Source organism: Stegostoma tigrinum, chromosome 43 (assembly GCF_030684315.1).
Source record: "Stegostoma tigrinum isolate sSteTig4 chromosome 43, sSteTig4.hap1, whole genome shotgun sequence".
Lineage (NCBI taxonomy): Eukaryota > Metazoa > Chordata > Chondrichthyes > Orectolobiformes > Stegostomatidae > Stegostoma > Stegostoma tigrinum.
The window spans coordinates 3,674,052-3,697,249 of NC_081396.1; the positions used below are offsets into that span (position 1 = coordinate 3,674,052).

The 23,198-nt window shown below is 39.0% G+C and overlaps 1 pseudogene; it reads right to left on the reverse strand.

Moving 5' to 3' along the window:
• Positions 1-357: 357 nt before the first annotated feature.
• Positions 358-22,860, reverse strand: LOC132206774 (Ig heavy chain C region, membrane-bound form-like; annotated as a pseudogene).
• Between the last annotated feature and the right edge of the window lie 338 nt (positions 22,861-23,198).

The window sequence follows — 23,198 nt, forward strand, 5'->3', positions numbered from 1 at the left end:
CTGAATGGCACTTGGAGAATGATACGTCTACAGAAAGAGAGATAACGGGAATTGCAGATGCTGAAAAGTCCGAGATAACAAAATGTGGAGCTGGACGAACACAGCAGGCCAAGCAGCATCTTAGGAGCACAAAAGCTGACTTTTTGCGCACTCATCATTCAGCCTGTGGATTAAGCCTTCAGACATATTGAGTGAAAGGTGGGCTTACATTAATGGGTGGCAAGTTATTGAAGCATTAACCTAAATGACTGCATGAAACAAAATCAGATATCAGTACAAAGCTTTACAAACTTGGGAAGATATATCATTACTGATGACCCTTGAAGAAAGAATTAAGCAAATTCAAGGTTTGTGCATATTCATTGAAGGTTTATTTACCGTTTCAGACAGCTTTTGTACCGAAAAGTTCATGTCAAAATCACCAAAAATGAACATAACGACTCGATGCCACATGGAGATGATAATGCATGAGCTCTGAGCTCTGAATTTTACGCTCATCGGTAACAGTAACCAGAGGGGAAAAAAAAAAGAAATGGGTTCAACGAAAAGGACAGGGAACAATTCTGAATTAGGAATAACAAGAACAAGAGCACAAATTGTCTTCAAACAATTGGGAAGCAACAAAATTTTGCAACAATAATTATCTTGACGATATCAAACAAGGTAATTTGGAAAATTCATTGAATAGTTTCTGAGTTACAAACTCTTAAACTGAATTGATCTCACTGCTAGTGTCAACAAAAGGACAGATGGTATATTTGGATCTCAGTGGCCTCGACACACATAAAATTTCTTCCACGAAGTTCTATGACGTGGAAAATTCATTCACTTGACCTGAAAAAGAGTGATTGGGGAATGATTTAGATATCGATGGTCAGGGCATTCAGGTGTTAATTTTAATTCAATGACACACTTGGAGATTTCACAAGCCACAATGGTCTGTTTGAAGGGTGAATGATTTCATTATTCTCACCTTCACCAGCGTGACAGCAGCACTATAGAAAATGCTCAGGAAGAACAAGGTGATGAATGCAGAAGCTGTTGCCCAGATGTTGCCGTTATCATCCTCAAAATCTTCAATCCAATTATGATCTATCGAATCTATGAATATAAAGCCGAGACAATGGATTTAGATTGTCCATTGGTCCAAATGACAAATCTTTATCTAAATAATGTCATCAGGTACCATTACAATTTTTAAAAGCTGACAGGTTGTTCTCAAATTTGTTTCTTGATTTTTGTCTCTTATTGAGTTAATTACTCTCAGGAATAACTTGCTAATACTAATTTCACATGTTCTTCCTTTGTTATCCATGTCTGAACATTCCGAAGCAGTTCATCATTTAAAATGTTCTTGGAGAGTAGGATCATTGTTATCATTCCAGGTGTATTGATTGGGAATGACTGTAGTAATTCGCTCATTATATTTTCCAAACAGGCTGTGGCAGCTGTTAAAGTTGAATATTGTGGTCATCATTGGAGAAGAGTGCAAATGTGATTACTCATCTTCTTTATTTATATGCATTCAATTGCTTGAAAAATCATGACCAAAATTTGGATTCAGAGTAAGATCTGTTGTTTTTTTTATTTTTGTGAACCTTTCCTATGTTTTTGCTTTATTGTTTGGGTATGTGGTTATGAGTGTCTCTTCCTTCACAGTTTTTCACGTTGAAGCTTATGCAAAACTGAACATGTTCATGTCGCCTTGGTGCTGATGTGTTCATTCACATCTTTGTGCATGTGTAGGTAAATTGTGTTCAGTCCAGAAGTGTAAGCCACAATATCTTAAGATGCCACTTCATTCTTTGATACCGATCTTTACTTTTTATTGACTTTGTGATTTTTATGTTGTGTCGTGCTAATGAAAATGTGTGTTAAAATATCGATATCAGAATCTACCAGACTTAGATTATTTTCATGATTGTACTCCATTAATGTGTTCTGTTAGTAGGAACCGTCATGTTTTGATTGATGTGTATATTTATGTGATAACGTGATTTCTTTGGCAATGCATCCTCAAACATCTCCCTGATGCGATTTCTTGTGCGAATGCATGTGAATGTTCACTGGTGTTGTGCCATTCCCGTTTTGTTGCCAATATCCCACTGTGTGTTGATCTTTGCACTTCTAAGTCGGCATTTGAGTCTCGTAAATTGTGTGTACGCGTGGCCGTGTTTATGTGCTGATCAAATAGTTTAAAATTACGTAACTGAGCTGCATCTTTCTTCATATGACTATTCTTTCCGCAAGTGAGGTAATAATGAGTTTAAAATTTATGTTGCTCTCATATATGTCTGTTTGAGTGCACCTGTGGAAGGATACATCTGGGATATTGTATGTGTGTTTATAAATGCATGTCCGTACGTATTATGGTGTGTGAATGGACATGCATTCATGAGCATTTGTGTGCTGAGGTGTGTCTCCGTTTTTCATGATTATGTGCAGTTACCACTGTTTATTTGGGTGTGTTCCTTCTATGCACTGGCCTTTGGTCTTTTTTTGTGAGAAAATACACGACAGCTAATATATCATATGCAAGTGTGCCTGCCTGCGTGTATCCATCCGTGACAGCTTATCTGTATGTGCATTTCTGTTCGCACATATGTTTGTCCCTTCAAGTTAGACCTTGTATATGTGTGTATTTAGACCGCTTGTGAATGTTTGTCTGTATATGTGTTTGTTTAAGGTCCGAAAAAAGACTGTTATTTTTTCATTGTTGAGCTATTTTAATCGATTACCATTGATTACATCTGATCCAGATGGTGTGGGGAATATTTCTCGCCGTTATGGGGAGATAAGCACTTTGTTAGGGACTTTTGAGATGATTTATAGCTCAGGGTTTGGGTGGACGTTTGCTCGCTGAGCTGGAAGTTTCGTTTTCACATGTTTCGTCACCATTCTAGGGAACATCATCAGTGAGCCTTCGCTGAAGCGCAGGGGTTATGCCCTGCTATCTGTGTATGTGTTATGTTTCCTTGGACATCACCAACCCAAGGAAACCCAGACACATAAATAGAAAGCGGGACATAACACCAGCGCTTCACTGGAGGCTCACGGTTGATGCTACCTAGAATGGTGACGAAACGTCTGAAAACGAACCTTCTAGCTCAGCGAGGAAACTTGCATCCATAAGCACTTTGTGATTGATGCAGGTATGTTGGATATAAAATATGTACAAGGCATGTGAAAGAAAGTGACATTCGGTGTTTGTATCCCAGAACTGAGTCCAAGGGTTACAGGATTTTGATTCAAAAGTCTGGGAAATATTTGGAATAATGCCAGTTTGGCTTTGAATGATGCAGAACTAATTTTAACAAATGATTAATGGTTCAAGCGTGTCCAACAGGCTTCAAAGGAAGTATGTTGCGTGGAAAATTTAAATCATTGGTTGTAAGGAAGAAGCTGATTGTTCCTGTCAGCTGCAAAATCACATTGCAGAGGGCGTACAACGTGAAAACTCGGCAAGGGGATTGAGCAGATAGTCCGTTAATTGTTGTACTCTCTTTTCCCTCAGCTTGACAAGAAAAAAAATTCTTCCTGTCATATTTCACGTGAAAGTGAAGATACATTGTGTCGACTGATGCACTGTTGCGAGATCCCTGACAGTCCCCAGATAAAAATAGGATAAATTCAAATCATTCTGAACACTACATGCTTTTTGCCCAAAGCAGTACTATCTTGTTGGACTGTTCCAATAGAGAATACGTTTAAATGTCTCTAACGTTTATTTTCTCAGGTAGTGCAACGGAGCAGTTTAAAGCTGGAATGAAATTTATAGACAGGGGCCATTGAGGAATATGGGAAACAAAAATCATAATTCGTGATGTTCATTTGCGATGAATTGGGCATTGCCAAATTTTGTCAAAGTGTGATTTAGGTTGGATTAGGTACTTTGCAGAATCCTGCGATTAGTGAACTTCATTCTGTCACTGAACAGGGCCGATCTGAGCAAGGACCATTAACTGTGCAAGCAAAGGTTATGGACGTGCTAACTGCCGACATCGACTGGCAGGACAAAATACTTTTAAAAGTGGGAAACACAATCAATTAAACTGTTGTCAATTTACATCACAATTGGAGGAAAAAAAATGGTTTATTAATTTTATTGAATTCGTAAGTGTAACCTTGAGATTTTCATTGGCATGAATTAATGGTGTCCATGAGTGCAAGCGAAATATTCACAAAACTCGGTTTACCGCTGGATTTATCAACTGTTCTGTTGATGATCTTCAATGGAATCGCTTCATGTCCCACCACACAGGAGTAAGAAGCACCGCTGGCCCACTCCTCCGCAGCAATGGATAATAGGCTGTACAAGAAGAAGGAGGTGTTATCGCTCTCTGCCGTCACCTCGGTGTTCTTATAGTTAGTGGGATTAACTGGCTTGTCGTTGGTTGTCCACTTGACAAAGATCTCTCGGGGCCTGAAACCTCTCACTAAACAGGTGAGCGAAACAAACTTCTGTGCGGAGACGTCTTCTGTCGTTGGCAGGAGGACAGAAACCGATGGCTCCAACGGATTTATCACTGCAGAATATTTGAAACAAATATAAATTACTTTTAAAAGTTCAAGAAGCAATATTGGAATTTCACCGAATATTCAAATATTCCATGTTTACGTTGGGATTTATTCTTTTTAATTTTTTAAAGAAACAGAATGGTATTCATTCTATTCATTAAAAAAAACGTTTAGTTCAATAGTGGCCTCCATGTTATCAGCCCAGAAATCGGACATTTCGTCCATTTGTCGTCACTGGTGTTTACATAACCAAACTCGAGGTCTCCTAACAATTTGTTTGACTTATCACAACAGAACATCCTTGAGTTCAATTTGTTTTTATCAGTTACTTAGCTTTCTTAGCAGGAAATGATCTTTAATCCTCCCAGTGGTGTTACTTCATCAAAAATCAAAGCATTGTAATAATTAAAGGGGCCTAAACTACAGATGGCATATTTTGTGCATTCATTTCTTCACTCACATTTCTCCTTGTGGATAGAGTGTCTCAGTGGAGTTGGAAGATACTGATTGTTCACCACGCATTCAAATGTATCCCCACTCAGCCAGGCTTCAGTAGAAATATCTAACTTGCTGATCACTCCTTCCGACTGCTCTCCGGACTGGTCAACAATCTCTGATTTCAGAGTCTTCTTGTCGTGCCTCCAGGTGAAGTTGGCTTCAAAATGAAGGTTGTACACAATGCAGGTTAACGTCACCGTCGCCTCCAGTAAGACCTGTTCGACTGGTGGCGGTAGTATTTTAGCTGTGTAATCATGGCACTCTGAAACTACATTGGAACAGAAGTCAGAATCAATGAAAAAATGCCGCTTGAGAAAGAAAACACCAGTATTCAGTCCATTGACTCACAGTTTGAAGAAACCACCTTCGAGAGGGAAACTTCGAACTATTCCTGCAATGATACTTACTTTTGTTCATATATTTTGATTTGTGAAAACATTGTTGATTACCTTTGAAATGCCCTGTGTAATTACTACCAAAGAAAACTAGCTTTGCAACAAATGAATCCTGTGTAAATAAATAAAATCATCACCTGTACCACGATTTAACCCATGGACGAATTTCCTTTCAGATTTCTTGTCTCACTTCAGGGCAACTTTTGATACTTTTGGGAAAACTAATCTCCAATCAAAATAATGAATTCATTTTTTCTTTCATGAGGCATGTGTGGAAATGCTGCTGGTCATGGTGAGTGCCAAATCAATTACCAATTTTCGCAAACCTGTAATCTAACGAGTTAGTTTCTTATTCCTCGTGTAATTATGGACATTTTCCGATGTTACAGGAGTATTGAGCTTTCGCGGAAATTCTATTCAATGTAATTTAACGTAATGGAAATTAAGTTGCATTGTTGATGTGAGATCGTTCTCAAAATTAGCTCGTGAAATATTATTCCTCGTGTGCCGAATTTTCAGTCGACATTAAAAAGAGACAAAGAATACAGCCTTCGAAATAGAGTAGGACACTCGTCCACTCAAGACCTCCCTCCACTACGCCCTCTTCAGCGAGGCATTGATTGGGCCTACATTCACTTTATTAAGGGAACAACAATCTTAAATTTCTTCACAGAAAAAAAATCAAGTCGGGAGAGTTTAACATTGATGTGTAAACTCACCTGATATTTGCAGTGAAAATTTTCAACCTTCCACCACTCATTGCCTCAACATATCCATCCTGAAACAAGGCTGAAATACATTGGTTCTCATGCTGAGTCCATTCATTCCATTTGCGGCATTCCCAACAGTACTAATTGTCCTGTCATTTCCACTAATTACAGGAAACGCCTAAAACATGCTCGATAAGATCAAGTTTATAACTGCTAATCAAATTGTATTCTCAATTGGTCACTGTTTTAGTGCCATGATGAATGTTAATGAACCCTGTAACATGTTAAAAAAATCAAGCAAATGCTCCAGGTCAACAGGCAATTCCTAATCTTGGAACGAAATATTGAACACAATTTGTTTTATTTTCAAATAATAGCCACTTCACGCCTTACCATGTCATCTTCTGACTACAAACCAAAAGATATCCGACCATAAACAGAAGATTCAGTCAGTCCAGCCTCCTCTGCCATTCGATCATGACTAATATGTTTCTCAAATGCATTCTCCCGCCTTCTCCCAGTACGAAGCACCAGCCAATGGAGCTCTATGTTAAATATTCTCAATGACGTGACCTCCACAGCCCTCTGGCGCAGTGAGATCCACTGAATAGTCACTCTGTGGCTAAAGATATTCTTCTTTGGTCCAGTTCTATATGGTCATCCCTTTGACTTTGAGGCTGTGTCATCAGGCCCTTGTCAAACTTTTAGTGAAAACATTTTCTCCACACCAAACCTATCTCAGTTTCTCAGTGCTTTCTAAATTTCACCGAGGTCTCTTCTCGAGGGCTCCTCTCCCCACAATTCCTTTATCCTTGAACCCATAACCAGCAGTGGATTCTGTATTCACACTACCTCTCCAAGTATTGTCAAACGACAAATGAATCCAATTGACGATCATGTGTCATCAAAATAGTGGAAAGCATGTTTCTCTGATTTGAATTATGAGCAATGGTGATGGAAAACTCACAATGAAATGAGACACACCCTGCATGATCTCAGATTAGAACCTGTCCCATGCTGTTTACTCAGCTTGATATAGTAAGTGTATTGGATTTGCATCAGTGATCAGAATTAGGATTCTTTCTGTAGTAATGCATCTCTTACCCTGTGGTCCAGTGATGTTTTGACGTTGAATAAGCCCTTCATGATCGACCTGACATGTATAGACTGCTCTGTTGAACCATTCACTATAAGGGACTCTCAGCTGACTGGTCGTTGAGAAGTTTCCATTTGTTTCACACACGGCAGAAGTGAAGATACCAGATTTTACCTCCCCTCCATTCTTCAACCAAGTCACGGAGATTTTCTTTGGATTGAAGTCAAAGACTGAACAGACGATGGTTGCAACTTTTCTGTGCTCGATTTCTTCACTGGAACTCACAGTTACGAGAATAGTTGGATGGGCATTACCACCTTGAGAAAACAGATCGTGTAAATTATCTGATTTGAGAACAAATAATGCCAGTTCTTCTCTTTCAATGCTCATTGCCGTTAGTAGATACTTGAGGAAACATTACAAGGATACTATTTATGCAGAATACTGCAAAAGGTGTCATTCAGGCAGAAAGATCAGCAGGTTGCTATCAAGGCCTAAAATTGGAAGAAACAACAAGTGCTAAATGTGGTGCAGAAATTATACATCAATCAAATCAATGAAAGAATTCCAACGAGTTGAAGAGATAAATGAGGAAATTAAGCAGTTGACATCACAGAGATATGTTGACAGAGGGGAACGGCACATTATTACTGGAGATACAGCCTTCAGGTGAGTCACGCAAAGTTATGAAACACAGGTGGGAGGTGGAGGAGGTGATGGTTTCTGTCGTAATATCGAGCAGCATGCATTCCGTAGTAATGAGGAACGAAATCGTAGACACCTCCTCAAATGAAGGCATATGAAAATGACTTAAAAACCAAAATAAAGCAAGAAGCCTGCGAGGAGAGCAAGAAAGGCTCCTTGACAGGCCCGAGAGATATGAATGCAGATAGATCAGCAAATTGTCAGACAAGTATACATAAATAGGCCAATGATTGTAAAGATATCAACTTCCCCAATGTAGGCTGGTCTTTCATCGTTTCAAGTGTCCAGAAGGAACAGATTTGTGGAATTGAGCTTTTGAAAATAGTGCGTTGGAGGCTTTGCAAGCAAGGCTGAACCTGGACTTAACTGAAGGTAATGAGGCTGAAAAAGTGCTGAATATACCAAGGGAGAAGCATTTTGCAGAGATTGATCACAAATTCATTGGATTCAATATTGTTCTGCGAAGTGAGAGTAATAGGCCCGAACCCAAATTATGAAACAGGTGATGGTCAAACTTGTAATGATCACCTACGATTTGACCAGAGTGAACTGAGAACGGACATTTAAAAGTAAATGTGAGTTGGAGCAGGAGGGTGCATTCAAGTAGGAAGTGCAAAGACTAAAAGGCTAACATGTATCAACAAAGAAAGGACATGTGATGAAAAATGAAGTGAGTCCTGGACATCCAAAGCCATACTGGGTTATCTCAAGACATTCATTAAAAGCTTATAGCATGCGTCGAATGTTCAAAACAGTGGAAGCTCTCAAGACGTACAGAATATACAAGGCCAAGTTTGAGAAGAGAAATTCAGACAGAAACACAAAACATAAAATTCTATTGGCACAATATTGGAAAATATGTTTAATAAAAAAAGAGCTGAGGTACAAGTTGATAAATGACAGAAGGATAACAATGGAATCAATAGGGCTCATTAAATGCAAGAGAAGTATTATTTGCCTGGATTAACAGCGCGTCGGTTCTATTATAAATGAATACATTGTGTCGCAGCTCACGATTAAAGTGAAGTTACGGGTGTCGAAATCATGGAGAATAATTGTGATATGTTTTAGGAAATCTGCATTAGATGAGTGGATGTTCTGTGTTGTCTTACGGTTCGGATGAAATGTACCCAGGGCTGTTGACAGAAGAAAAGGAGGAAATGGTTGAGGTGATGGCAATAATTTTAAAGTCATTTTTGGCCTCAGGGGATCTCCCAAATGGCTGCGGGTCAGTCAAAGTGTTATCACGGAGCAAAAGGGGGCAAAATGTAAACCACAGAGTTGGGGGCAGTCAAACGCGGCACAGGCGCAGGAAAAATGTTGGAAGCAATTCCAATAAACACAAATAATCTTCATTTGGAACAGTTTAATTAAAAGAAAAACTTGGCAAATTTTATTGAGTTGTAGTCATATCGAACAAACATGTGGGAATTTTTCAAAGACTGACAATGTGGGGGGATGATAGCAAAACTAAGAGGCAATGGGATCTGAGGAAATTTGATTGCATCCAGAACTGGCTGAGTGTCAGGAATTGGAAGGTGATGGTCGTGAAGTGTTTTTGTGACTGGAGGTCGATGCCTCGTGGTGGCCCGTGGGTTTCAGCATAAATTTTGTTGCTGCTTGTGATGTCTACCAACAATTTGGGCTTTAATTTTGAAGATTTGACCAGACGTTTCGCAGATGGAATGAAAAGTTTTGAGCGGTAAGTATTGACCTCAAAAATTGCGCAGCATAGGAGATTTGAAAAAGAAAAGGGTAACTCGATGGGCTGATCATGACAAATAGACATCCTTCTGGGAAAGTGTGAGGTGATGCATGCATGCTGGTAAAAAAGTAAGGTTTGACATTGCAAGTAGTGGAATCCTGAGATGCGCGAGATTTCTGCATGCCTACCTCTTGCTTATCACTCAGGGACTTGCCAAAAAGTCACAGAGTCGTAGATATATACAGTTTGGGAACAGACACTTCGTTTAAACACGTCCATTGTGAACAGATATCCAAAATAATCTGACAACTTTTGCCAGCATTTGCTAAATTTCCCTCTCAAGCCTTCCAGTTCTTGTACACATCCAGATAACTTTTTAATGTTGTAATTTTACTCCACCAGTTCCTCTGGCACGTCACGTGGTTCACATGTCTTCCTTTGCATGTCCCCTGCTCAATCTTGGCCTTCTCAACTTAAACCTTTGTCCTCTAAGCTTTGGACTCCCATATCCCAACGAAAACACATTGGCTGTTCACTATGTCCATATTCCTCACAATTTTCTAAACTTCTGTCAGGACTCTAGTCGTCGACTCTCCAGGGAAATTAATCTCATCATATTCAGCCTTTCTCTGTAATTTAAATCATCCTCTCGTTTCGAGTGGAATGAATCATTCAGACAAGGGAGGAATTGGAGCTTAGTGCTTGAGGGTCATGTTGAAGCTGCAACCCGAACAATATCAGAAGCTTTGAGTTAAATACTTGCATTGTCAAATCAACAAGGCAATCGATCCTGTGTTAGTAAATTGTATCAGAATAGTTGTGTAGTTTTCTTAGATTGGCATTTAATAGATGAGATGAAGGTCATCTCTCTTGTGCATTTGTGATTCTGCAAAAAGTGCAAAGAATCATGCCCTATTCACATAAAGCACACACATCTGTTTACCTGGTTTCCACAACACTTACATGGCATTCCAGTGCTTGTGTCGGATCCGCTGTGTCGAACCTCACAGATAATTTTTTCGCATTCTGCCTCTGTTTCAGTGAGCACTAACTGACTGCTCAGGGTGTAAGTTCCCTTCTTGTTTCTCACCGATGGATATGTCATAACTCCAGTCGGAACTGGCTCCCCACCTTTCTTCCAGGTCACTTTGGTGGTGTCAGGAGAATAGTCCATCGCCAAACACCCAAAAATAACAGAACCGTCAGTGCTGTGGTGCTCACAGGAGGCTAGACCATAAAGTATCGGGGAAGACGGTGTCACTGGGAAAGAATGCCAGATTAAGCAAGTTAGACTCTGTTAATTCATAGAATCCTCACAGTGTGCGAACAGACCATTCAATCCAACACGTCTACACTGCCAGTCGGCAGGGCATCCTATCCAGAACCATTTCCATCCCCGAAAATCCGGAAGTTCACATGCCTAATCCACCAACTGTGCATCCCTCTGGGCATTGTGGGCAATTTTGAATGGTCATTCTAGCTCACCTGGACATCTTTGGACTGTGGGAGGGAATGGGAAAACCCTTTAGAAACATACGCAGATACGCTCAGAATGTGCAAATCCTGCACTGACAATTATCCGAGGTTGAAAGCGATCCCGGTTCTGATAGTGACGTAAAATCAGCTTATTTTTATTTCATGTTATTTGTTGATCTGTTATTTCGATCTCCAGAAACACGCCTTATACCTTGACCATTATGTTATCCATAAGGAATAAGAACACTCCAATCTCATCACAATTCAGTTTTGCAAGATTTTGCCAATTAGAAAATTGAAATTCATTTGGATTACAAGTGAATAGAGGAGACGTTAAACGAATTAAAACCAAAGCACTGCGGGTGGTGTGTGTGTGTGTGTGTGTGTGTGTGTGTGTGTGTGTGTGTGTGTGTGTGTGTGTGTGTGTGTGTGTGTGTGTGTGTGTGTGTGTGTGTGTATTTATGTATGAGTGAGAGAGACACAGTGAGAGGGTCACAGAGACAGACAGATTTTCATGGTTCATTTACCAGGTCTACATTTCTCAATCAAGAAACTTGTGTGAATGATCAATTGCCTTGTCCTTTCGATGATTGCTCTTGTGGAAGGAAGTTCACTGGAATTGATCATCTCATACTACCTCAGATTCGCCATGCGCCCCAAGAATTTTAAAGTGACTGTGCTTCAGAAGTAACTGTGTAAGTCGTACTTACAGTATTATAATAAAACAGTCATAAAAAAAGATGATGGAGGAATATGAAGCGTCTTTTATGACTTGCTGGGTTGCGAGACTTGGAAGGAACCCTTTCCGACTGATCCCTGCCTGACATGATATAAATTTGATGTGTCTGAAAGGATATTTGTTCTTTGCCAGCCAATAAATTTCAATTTTTTCAACTTTAAAGTTAAGTTCCCAGGGCGGTGGCCAACATTAGAGCAACGTTTCCAGGACAGTGGTCAACACTGACTTGTGAGTCCATGAATTGCCTTGAATTGAGAAACGAAATGGGTTAGGCAGGGCCCTTCTTGTTGTTTGATGCTGCCATGACACAGAATCTTGACTGATAATTCAATGTTCTTCCTATTTGAAAACCAGTTGGAAGACATAGATAATATAATGTTTGCAGTGGCTGCCCTCATGGGAGAGACTTTAATGTGCATCACAATACAAGTAATGAAAGGCAAATTGCTGCCCAGTGTGAAACAAAATGTGGTCCACACATTCGTTGTTAATATTTGTACCTGTGATTCGAAACTGCTGTCAACAGAAGCTATCTTTGCCCTTTGCTAATTATCGATGGGGATGTGTGTGCCGTTGCATTCTTCCAACTTTATTGACCTTACAAAGCACATATTTACAGTTATGCTTGGACGGGAGTGGTAGGCCCAGAAATAACGTGAAAAAGCGGTAATATCGTTCAGCAGAGAGATCAACTGCAATTGGTTGCGTTGTCTTTAATTTGCTGCCCCGTCCTTCTTAGTGGGAGAGGTCCTGGGCTCGAAATTTGCATGGGGATGGATTCTGGCCGTGTTTCGAGAGTTGAACCAGCAGAGAACCAACAACGGTCCCACTGCAATTGAAGTCAAGGAGTGAATATTGCATTTGATAAATGGGATGCCAAACAAGTGCATTCCTTCGTGCTGAATGGTGCAAAGCTTCTTCAGCGCGACTGAAGTTTCACTCATCCAGAAAAGTGGATACTGTCCCATCACACTTCTGTCTCGTGCCTTCTTGGTGAGTGGGCGTTTGGGGATAGCAGATAAATTCCTTGCCGAAAATGTCTGGCCTCAGACCTATTCTTGGTACCATATCATTTGCATCATAAATCATATTCATTTTTATTTCAAATGACAGCCCACAGCATGTTGATGATGTGGGATTCATCAATGATAATAACATTACCAAGATAAATATTTGAAGTCAGTCTTCTGAGAGATGGAATATATTGGGCACAAATGCGTTTTGAAACTTATTTTCCATTGTGAATGCAAGTCAGAATATTTTTTCTCAGACGAAGTTCATTGCAGCAGTGCCAAAAGAATCAGAGGACACGAGCTGTGAGTATCTATGTCACATTTGACCTCATGCCAATTATCTGGAAGCTTCAACTGATAACGGGCAATTATCTGAATGCTGGAGGCCTCTGCAAATAAGCGCTCCTCCATTGAGAATCAGAGACTTTGGTGAACTATGGTCAGCTACAAATTCTGCAGGAACGATTCAAAAAATTAACATATGCGCTTTAACGAACAAATTGACACCAAATTCACTGCAAAACTCTAATTTCTCAGTCTGACCTCCACTCCCTCTCATTCTGTCCTGAACCTACACTGACGTTGATAACCCCGACACTGTCACATAGCCATTCACTCTGGAGTGCTTGAGCGCATTCACACAATGCTACACATTCCAAGATAATCATTTACTCAGCTGGAGATGTACTCTCGATTCCTTACAATCCATTCCCCTTCTGCCAATCTGCACATGGCCCATTTATATCTGGCCCTGACAGTACCTGTCACTATCGTGGGGATCCAACTCCCCAACACATGAGTTTAAGGCCTTGATCATTGAACACTCATCTCACCGAATCAAGCTGCAAACATTGCATCCCACCTCTCTTCTCATCCGTTGTTTACTACCTGCCACTTTGCTAAACTGTGAGCTTTACATTGTGCATGATGCCCTCCTGCCAATTCATTGCTGTGATCACCTCCCACCCAAAACAGTCCCGCATACTGCTGACCTGTCAACTAGCCAGTCTGGCACTTGAGGCACCGACAATATTTCCACTAAAACTACCCCTCACTTTACAAGTACCACTCAGCCAAGCTGGTTCCTCGGAACCATAGTCATCTGCCTGGATTCTAAACTGCCCAGCTACATGCATGCCAGCTCATGCAGCAGCCACCCAACACATCAAAGCCGACCAGCTCACACTCTTTCCCCTCACTGTCTCACCACCTGAGAACATCAGGCATGCTCCATAATGTGGCCACAGAGTTATAGAGTCATGCAGTGTAGAAAACGCCCCTTCAGTCCAAATCACCAAGGCCGACAGCATTCACAAATTAAAGTAAACCCATTTGCCGACATTTGGTGCAAGTGTCTCCAAAGCTGTTCGTGTACTTGCCGAAATGTCTTTTCAATGTGATAGCTGTACCTGCATCTACTACTTCCTCTGCCAGTTCATTCCACACACCTACCACCCTCTGTTTGAAAAAGTTCCCCACGGGTCCCGTTTAAAGCTATCTCTGTTAACTTAAAACTATGGCATTTAGTTTTGATCTCCTCTGCAATGGAAAGAAAGAGTAACCTTTGCTATTCCCCTTTTCTATTTCCCTCATGATTATACAAACCTTTATAAAGCCACATATACCCTTTTATAAATCTTCTAAAGTCACGAAATTCAAAGAAACATCCAAAGCAAACAAGCACTTTCCATCTCTCAAAACCTCAAGTCTCAGTTACATCCGGCAAATATTTTCTGTACTCTTTCTCAATTCCCAAGATTATTCATGCAGCAGGGCAACAAAACCTAAACACTGTACTCCAAAAGTGGCCTCATTAATGTCGGGATAATAAAATGTGAGCTGGATGAACACAGCAGGCCCAGCAGCATCTCAGGAGCACAAAAGCTGACGTTTCGGGCTTCGACCTTTCATCTCTGCTGTGTTCATCCAGCCTCACATTTTATTATCTTAGATTCTCCAGCATCTGCAGTTCCCATTATCACTCATTAATGTCGGGTACAGCCAATTGACTGTTGATTCTTATACTCAACGCTCGAACCAATGAACAAAAGCATGCCAAAAGCCTTCATCACTACTCTATCCGTGATACCTCTTGCAAGGAACGATGTACCTGATCCCGAACGTCCCTCTGTTTGACAACAATCCCCAGTGCCCGACAAGGAACTGTGTAATTCATGCGCTGGTTTGCCTCATCAAAATACAATACCACTCATTCATCTCAGTTGGACTCTATCTGTCACTCCTCAGCCAATTGATCCTGCTGATCAAGATCCCTTTGAACATTTAAAAAAAGCTCTTCATCGACCACGTTATGACCCATTTTGTTGACATCACAAACTTGCTAAACATTCATTGTTTTCAAGTTTCAAGGCCGAATATTGTGTCTTGTTCATATTTTCCCTCATAACCACGCTTTCCTTTAACAATTTTTTGAAAAAAAATCATGTTTTAGCCTCAATCACTTCCTTTGGCAGAATATTCAAGAGGTTCCCCACGCTCCAGGTGAACAGTAAACAAATGAGTAAAATTTTATGGGGTGTTAGGAAGACTGTTGCACTCAAGAAATATCATGATCTCATGAATGGACAAACATTCTTAATGTGCCAAGAGACCTTCATCGGCCTCTAATCAGTATCCTCACATTTTCTCTCGGCAGCACGTCCCAAAACTGTTGACGTTGAGGACACCGGACGGACAGGAAAGCAAGTGCTTCACTTGAAACTTCACCTCCAAATCACAGTTGGTTTCACTTGCAAATATTTCTCTGTCCCTTTCCTATTTCAGGACCACAATTATTAAAATCACTTTCTAACAGCACTGTAGACCTACAAATGCCACTTGAATCGTAGCAATTCAAGTCGGCTGGTGCTGACAAAGTTCGCAAGGAGATGTAAGAGTTCTGACACTTCCAGGTAAGTCTAGAGACACAAATAACTATTCGACGGATTGAAATATATTTGAGGGACTTGTTGAGTGCCCATTCAGGGATCACGTGCCAAACAGCATCCTTCTGTGTTAATCCGCTATGTTTTCACTGAATTAACAGAACTGTCTCTACATTATTTAATGGAAATGAAGGTTTCCTCATTTTAAACATTGTAACCATATGTTAATATTGCCTGGAATAACGAAATATAGTGTTTCATTAAAATGGTCTGACGAACTTGATTGTGCTGTTGGAACTGGAAATTGTCAGAGATTTAAAGTTGATTCTCATCATACTATTTGTCCTGAAACCACGGCTGCAGATTGGTTACTCACTTTCAATGATTATCTGATACTAAATATCACTGAACATTCTTAATTTACTATAACACATTTTCTCGATGAACATCTGAAGTTGTTCCACTGACCTCGAGCATGTTTTTACCGAAAAATCAAAACAAACTGAATGCGAGAAGCCTGAAATAAAACCACAAATTACTGAAGAATCTCAGCCGGTCTGACAAATTCAGAGGAGAGAAAATGCAAAGATAATTTTTCGAGCACTCTTTAGCAAATTATGTTCATGTTTCCTAGTATGGGAACAAACATCAATTCAGTTCGGCTTTGAGTAAGTTTGTTTGGCTTCTGCTGGAAAACGGATGCTTCCGAGACGTAATGGACGAACTGAGGTATAAACGAAAGGTTGTCTGAAAATCTGCCACCATTTGCTCTCAGTGTTGGATTCAGCGGAAAATTCATCCTCCTGAACAGTCAAACTATTCTGATTAGGTACTTTGTTGGTTTGATAAAAAATAAAACAGGCTCAACATTGTCACCTCAAGTATTCTTTGGGGTCTTTTCATACGAGGATTTTTAAATTAATATTATTGATAGATGATTAAGTCAACAACTGGAATTTCTGTTGGGAGTAACTGAATTAACCCCACTCGTATCACCCAAATCCCAAGAGCAAATATTGCTTTTATTTAAATTAAATCGATCTCCCCCAACACCCCACCCAATCCCAGCTGCTGTTAAGACAGGTTTGGAATCAGGACTCTATTTCTGAAATTCTGAAAACACCGACAGAAATTACAGTGTTTTTTATTCTCCGATTTAACCCATTCAGCGGTGGTATTATGTACCTCTGTAACAGATTGGAATTGAACACGGGCCACATATCTCAAATTCAGGGTCACCACCACTGCACTGCAAGAGACCAGAATATAAAAGCTCGACACTATCTCGGACAATAGAGCCCAATTGTTTGACAGTACATAAACAATGTTATCTATTAACTCCTTTCAGCAACCAGGCATAGTTATAGAGTCTTTTCACGAATTTCAAAAATTATTCTAACGCTCTTTGATAGTCCTTCTGAATTAGACAATTTCGACAAGAACTACTGGAATAAAACTGAAATAAACTGGAATTGCATTTCGATCAATACAGTGTCACTAGATTTTAACCTTGGGGAAGTCCCTTTCCAACAGAATCATGGGTGTTACTGCACCAGACTATCCGCTATAACTTAATAAAGAAAAATATTTTGAAGTGTACTTTTATCGTTAACAGTCGCACGAACAGCCCACGATAGCTACTCCAAGAAGAAGATGCAAAATAAATTCTGATTCTACGTTGTGCCACCTAACTTGTCACGGAAAGCTGAGTGAGGAATAAAATTTACAACACGCTATTTCCACTGCCTCACTCAATCAATCATTTCACTCAATCAAAAAGCTCCCAAGACAGACACATTATTGCTAAAAATCGATTTCAAAAATCCTGCAGTAATTTCTGAATTATTTGCTCTGATTTTAGCGATTTGGTCAGGGTTTTCATTTCTGAGGCGCCAATCAAATGTTATTTTACCGGCAGATCAAAGCATTTTTGAAGCAATAGATGAAATTCAACTGCTTCAAATACAGCAGACTGAACCAGACAATTTACAACGTTCAAGACCACAGATTCACTGTAATTTAACTTTCATAAAACAAACTAGTCAGAGGTAAGCAAAAATGTCAATGGGAATACATTCAAATAGACCAGAGAATACATTCTCCTTTAATAAACTTCATAAATCATCATGATAAACCAAATTTTGAGGTGAGAAATTTCACTAATTTAAGCAAAGCTCAAGAGGAAATAGATAATGTTCGAAATTAATTTTACGTATTCTTAAAAGATTTCTTTAAATTTGGAGATTTTGCACGCACTGTACAAAATCAATTTGCACAATATTGTGGAAAACAATTTCTGTTGAATAACTTAAGGTAAATATTTCCTGTCAGGGTTGCTTTGCAACGGATATTTAGTTTTCTTATGAACTGATTTGCAATGAATGATAAGTCTTTAACATGTATGAATTTAGAATATGTTTCTGCCGGGAGTTGCCTACTTTACCTGATGTCAAAATAAATGATCATCACACTTAACTAATATGAACAATATTCTTCAGATGGCTAAGTTGCATCAGTTGGTCAAGTATATTCATTGAAGTAAATATTACTCAATTGTATTGCTTGAAATATACAATGTGTTCTAATCCACTGCAGTTAATTCTTCTGCAAAATGGTAAACTCTTCAGATGCCCCAACGCATTGATATATAACACATTCTCTGCATTTGCAGCAAGTGTTCACAAGATGAGTTCATGCTTGGACAATTTTAATTTATACGAACTCTAACCTTGGCCACATAATCCCTGACATCAGTTGTGTCCAAACGAGTGACTTTTGAGTTGATGTGACGTTGTAAAACGAAACTCTACATATTTACACAACCTGAATTGGGAAAACATAGAACACCGTGCCAATTATTTCGCTCAGTTAAAATTTGTTTTTATTCCCACAAACATAGCTTAATCAGGGATATAACAATTAATTAAAACAAGTTGTTTGTGAAATGATCAAAATAGTGAATTAGATCTGTTCTTCATCCAAGGGTTGGGAAGAATTAATGATTAGCCTTTGCCAATTAACTTTCCCAGCCATAAAATCTTGCTTGTAATATATGGCGGAATTGAAAGATGATTGTTGATCAACTTTATGGCATTTTTGCTCAACATCAAGAATGAATAGAACAGTATATTATTGAAATTCTGTTCGTCTTTCTCTGTGACTTCTAAACTATGCAAGGAAAGATCTTACGAATTAAACAGCTGATTGCAAAGCATGGAATAGGTTAAACTGCAACTATTACATATCAGTAAAAAGTGTTCCACAGGTTATCTGTTTTTCCTCAATTTCCAAACCTTTGCCATCTGCCTTTCACCTAATATTTGGCTTCAGGAAATTTCAACTCAAATGCGGATTGCATTAGATTGGGAAACTGGAGAGTTCCATTTCGACAACCATGTAAACAATGCGAATTTGATGTAGAAATCAGAAATCGCTTCACAAATATTACGACTTTGATGCCCCCAAGCATTTTCTCTTTTCAATAGAAGAAAAATAGCCAAATCACAACATTAAGGGAGAGGCGTGTGTTTGCAGCAGAAATAGCTCCGCAGGCATTTTCAGCAGAACTGTAACATCACAGAAGAAATCTCAAATTGGGATCCATAAAAGCTGCTCACCATTAACCAGCTAATCATTAATTTATATACAAATAAGAAGCCAGAGCAGCAGCCTTGATTGCAAGGTGACTTGTGTAACAATACATAAAGCAAAACACATTTTTAAAATAAAATTTGAACTGTATTTCAATTTATTTAAACCTGTTTATCAAGTCTGTCATGTAAATTGTGAGCACTGCGCAGCAGAGCAGCTAGATTCATCTATCGATTCATGACTTGAATGTCAAAACAAGATTAGTTTAATGAACGCATATTAGCACATTTTCATTGTGCATTATATTAACGTTATTCTCAGTTGTGAACGTTGATCAATTCGTCATTTTAAGATGTAAGTTCCAGATTGCATTTATCTGAGGCTAGTAAGAACAGATTTTACTTATTTTACATTTAGACTGATTTAAAATAATCAATACACTAAAATATCGAGGTGTCGAGCAGGATGAACACAGCAGGCGAAGAAGCATCATAGGAGCAGTACCGCTGATGTTACGGGCCAAGACCCTTCTTCAGAAATTTGAAGAAGGGTTCAGGCCAGAAACATCCGCTTTCCTGCTCCTATGATGCTGCTTGGCCTACTGTGTTTATCCAGCTCTGCACCTTGTTATCTCAGATTGCCCAGTATCTGCAGATCCTACTATCTCTGACTGCACTAAATGTTGTTTTTATATGCCTTGAACCTTCCGTTTGTCTATGTTAAGTCTGTTTTCAGACAGTTGCAAATGGATATAATGATTTCAATCAACCAATGGCGCCAAATAAGTTCAACAAAAGCAGAAAAGATGCAGGAAAAGCAAAGAACTTCGCAAATTTTAGTAATTAAATGTAATCCAAGTGGACAACATTATCAACAGGGAAATAAAGAAAGCACCAATTACAGAAAATCATGAAACCCATTTAAAACCCAGCTCTATTCCACAAAGTTACTGAAAATCCCAACTACTCAATTCAACAGAGTCAAGTAAAACAGAATCAGAATTCAACATACTCAAAACAACAAATTCAACTGAAAGAGAAACAGAATGCAATCAAATTAATTCAACAAAATCGAATAAAACAAATTCAGAATCTGAACAACTCAAGTCAAAAGAATAAAGTAAAACAAACTCAGAATACAATCAGCTGAAATCAACTGACTGAAATTATTGACAATCATTTTAGTTGTTCAAACCTATCAACTCAAATCAACAGAATGAAATGTCAAGAGAGAATCTAACGTGTTTATCATCAAGAAAATTAACATTATAAACCACAAAGTACAAGCACAACACAAATATCACATGTAGGAGAAATATATTGAAGAAATTGACAATAATGTTTTCGCACATTTTGTCAATGTTTGTTTTTGAACATTTTTAAATTCGTAAAGCTTGTTCTCACTGGCATTAATCATTGTTTAAACGTTGTATTGTTTAAGGCACTTTTTTTTCAATTACCCCAGCTAAACACTATTGCCATCTGATAAAAATGAGAGAACCGCCGAAGAACTGAATCACTCACCAGCACTTTGTTTATTTGCCTGGACTTAAATGAATTTTATAATTACGATGGAGAAAATACAATTGGAACAAAACTAAACTCAGGACAGAATCCGTGTATCATTTGAATCATGAATTAATCAAATGAATAGACAGTTAACAAACATAACGGTTGATAGGAACATTCAGGTTTCTTACCTGAAGTCACAGTCACCATGGTTCCTTGTCCCCAGTAATCGAAGTAGTCACAATGTTACATTCCATGGACTGGGTCACACAGTAACTGTCTCTGCACAAAACAAGCAAAAACTGTCATTATTTTAAATCATCATAACTTGAGGCAAAATAAAATAACAACAAATCTTCATTACGTTATAATTGTGCAAATGGAGTCTGCTCATTCTTGATAACAGATTCTAATATTGTACACTCCTAAGAATAACACATGAAGTGATTGTCAATATCACCAACTAATTATCAATAATTATCGCCGTTTTTAGAAATTCAGCCGTGGTATTCGGTAATATCCCACAGAACTGATACTGAACTGAACATTCAGATAGTTTGTAAAAAGTAATTACTGACCCAGTTCCTAACAATGAGAGATGAACTTGTTTATGTATTGATCATATTGGCTGTGCTACCCCAGTAGGTCACTGTGAGATGCATGATATCAAATACTATGGTGGGCTGTATACCATAAAATGCAGATACCCATGTTCACTGAATCCTAAATAAAAAGAACTGGTTCAGGCTCCTCTAAAAATGATGCAGTGCAAAAGTTTAGATTTTACTTCCCATTGTATTTTTAAAGGTGCTTGCAATATAATTTCATGTTTGGTGTACGTTTAACGTGTTGGTCTGTCGGAAGAAAGTAGAAGAATTCTGTTCATTCATACAAATGAGCTTTACTGGTCTGCATTTTAATTAAGTCTGATATTATTTGTCCCTCCTGCTATGGTCGTAGTCGCCAATTTGAACGAAACACTTGCCAGTGGTTTCTGAACGACGATGCCATTGTTCACATCACTGTGACCCACTGTCGTATCACAGTGATGTAAACCTGCACAGAAGCTGCCCTCATTGTTTGTTCCATATTCTGCCTCAATTTTAATGTGGAATAGAGATTTAGTACTGATCATTGAGGAATGAATGCCATAACTTGCATAATGCAATTAGCAGAGATTTCATGAGGATACAGATGAAATCAAATCAGCATAATGTTCAAGTCTTTCATTTATGGAACTATTAGCAGTACGTACGCCATGCCTAATACTTCATAATTTATTTTATTGCTTGTTTTGTAAGTTTCAATTGTTCATTTCCGCTGTAATAGTTTTGTCAGAAGGATTTTGAGGTCTACGTCGCATTATAGTTGTGAATGTCACATTGAAGACAAGTACTCACGATTAGTTTACAGTTGTATCTGCAAAGTGTCTCCTCGTGCTGTTTGTGTACATGTCCAGCCGTTGTTCCTCACTCTGTGGTCTCTTGCACAGTAGTAGATGGCGGTGTCTTCGAACTTCAGGCTCTTCATGTCCAACGCGAAGATGTTGTTTGAAGTGTCTTTGGACGCACTAAATCGATCTTTAATCGCTGGCGCATAGTAATTGCTTGATGAACTATAGTAGCTAACCAACCACTCCAGACCCTGTCCAGGAACCTGCCGGACCCAATACATTGTGTAGCTGCCAAGATTGAACCCGCTGGTTTCACAGGTCAGTGTCAGGGAGCCTCCAGGTTGGCTGTTCCCTGCCTCTGGCTGAGTCAAAGTAACCTCCGACTGGACACCTTCAAAAAGAAAATAAAATATGACAAGTTTTACTGATGAAATGATTCCTACATCTTTTACATTCCAGGACTAGGTGAACACGTGAAAGATAACACACAGAAACTTGGAGAAAAAAAAAATACTCACAGGATAAGAAAGTCAGAAACAAACTGAGAAAAATCGTCGACGTTGTCATTCTGGTAACTTGGGAGAAAAGGTTCTGTCAAGAATTTTTTAACCACACCCCAAATCAAGGAGTGTTGAATGAAGGTGCAGTGACCAGAATTTATATGCTTATCAGAGGTGGCAGCTTTTGAGGCTCCGCCTGTTGGCTGGAGGCTGTGACCAGATCTTCGTACCACCTACCACAGCCCTCACAGATGGTGCTGATATATTTACATGAGTTTATTGTTAAGCATGGGCATCTTTCCATCTTGGGATATTTGTTTTGCTGGACATCTTGTTTGGACATATTTTTAGCGATGAAAGTAATATTAAACAGCTACAGTTCTGGTTCAGATGACAACTTTTCTTATTTTATTTCAGGCAGTAAAATTTCCAATTGGAAAATAAAGCTCTTTATATCTTGAAATTC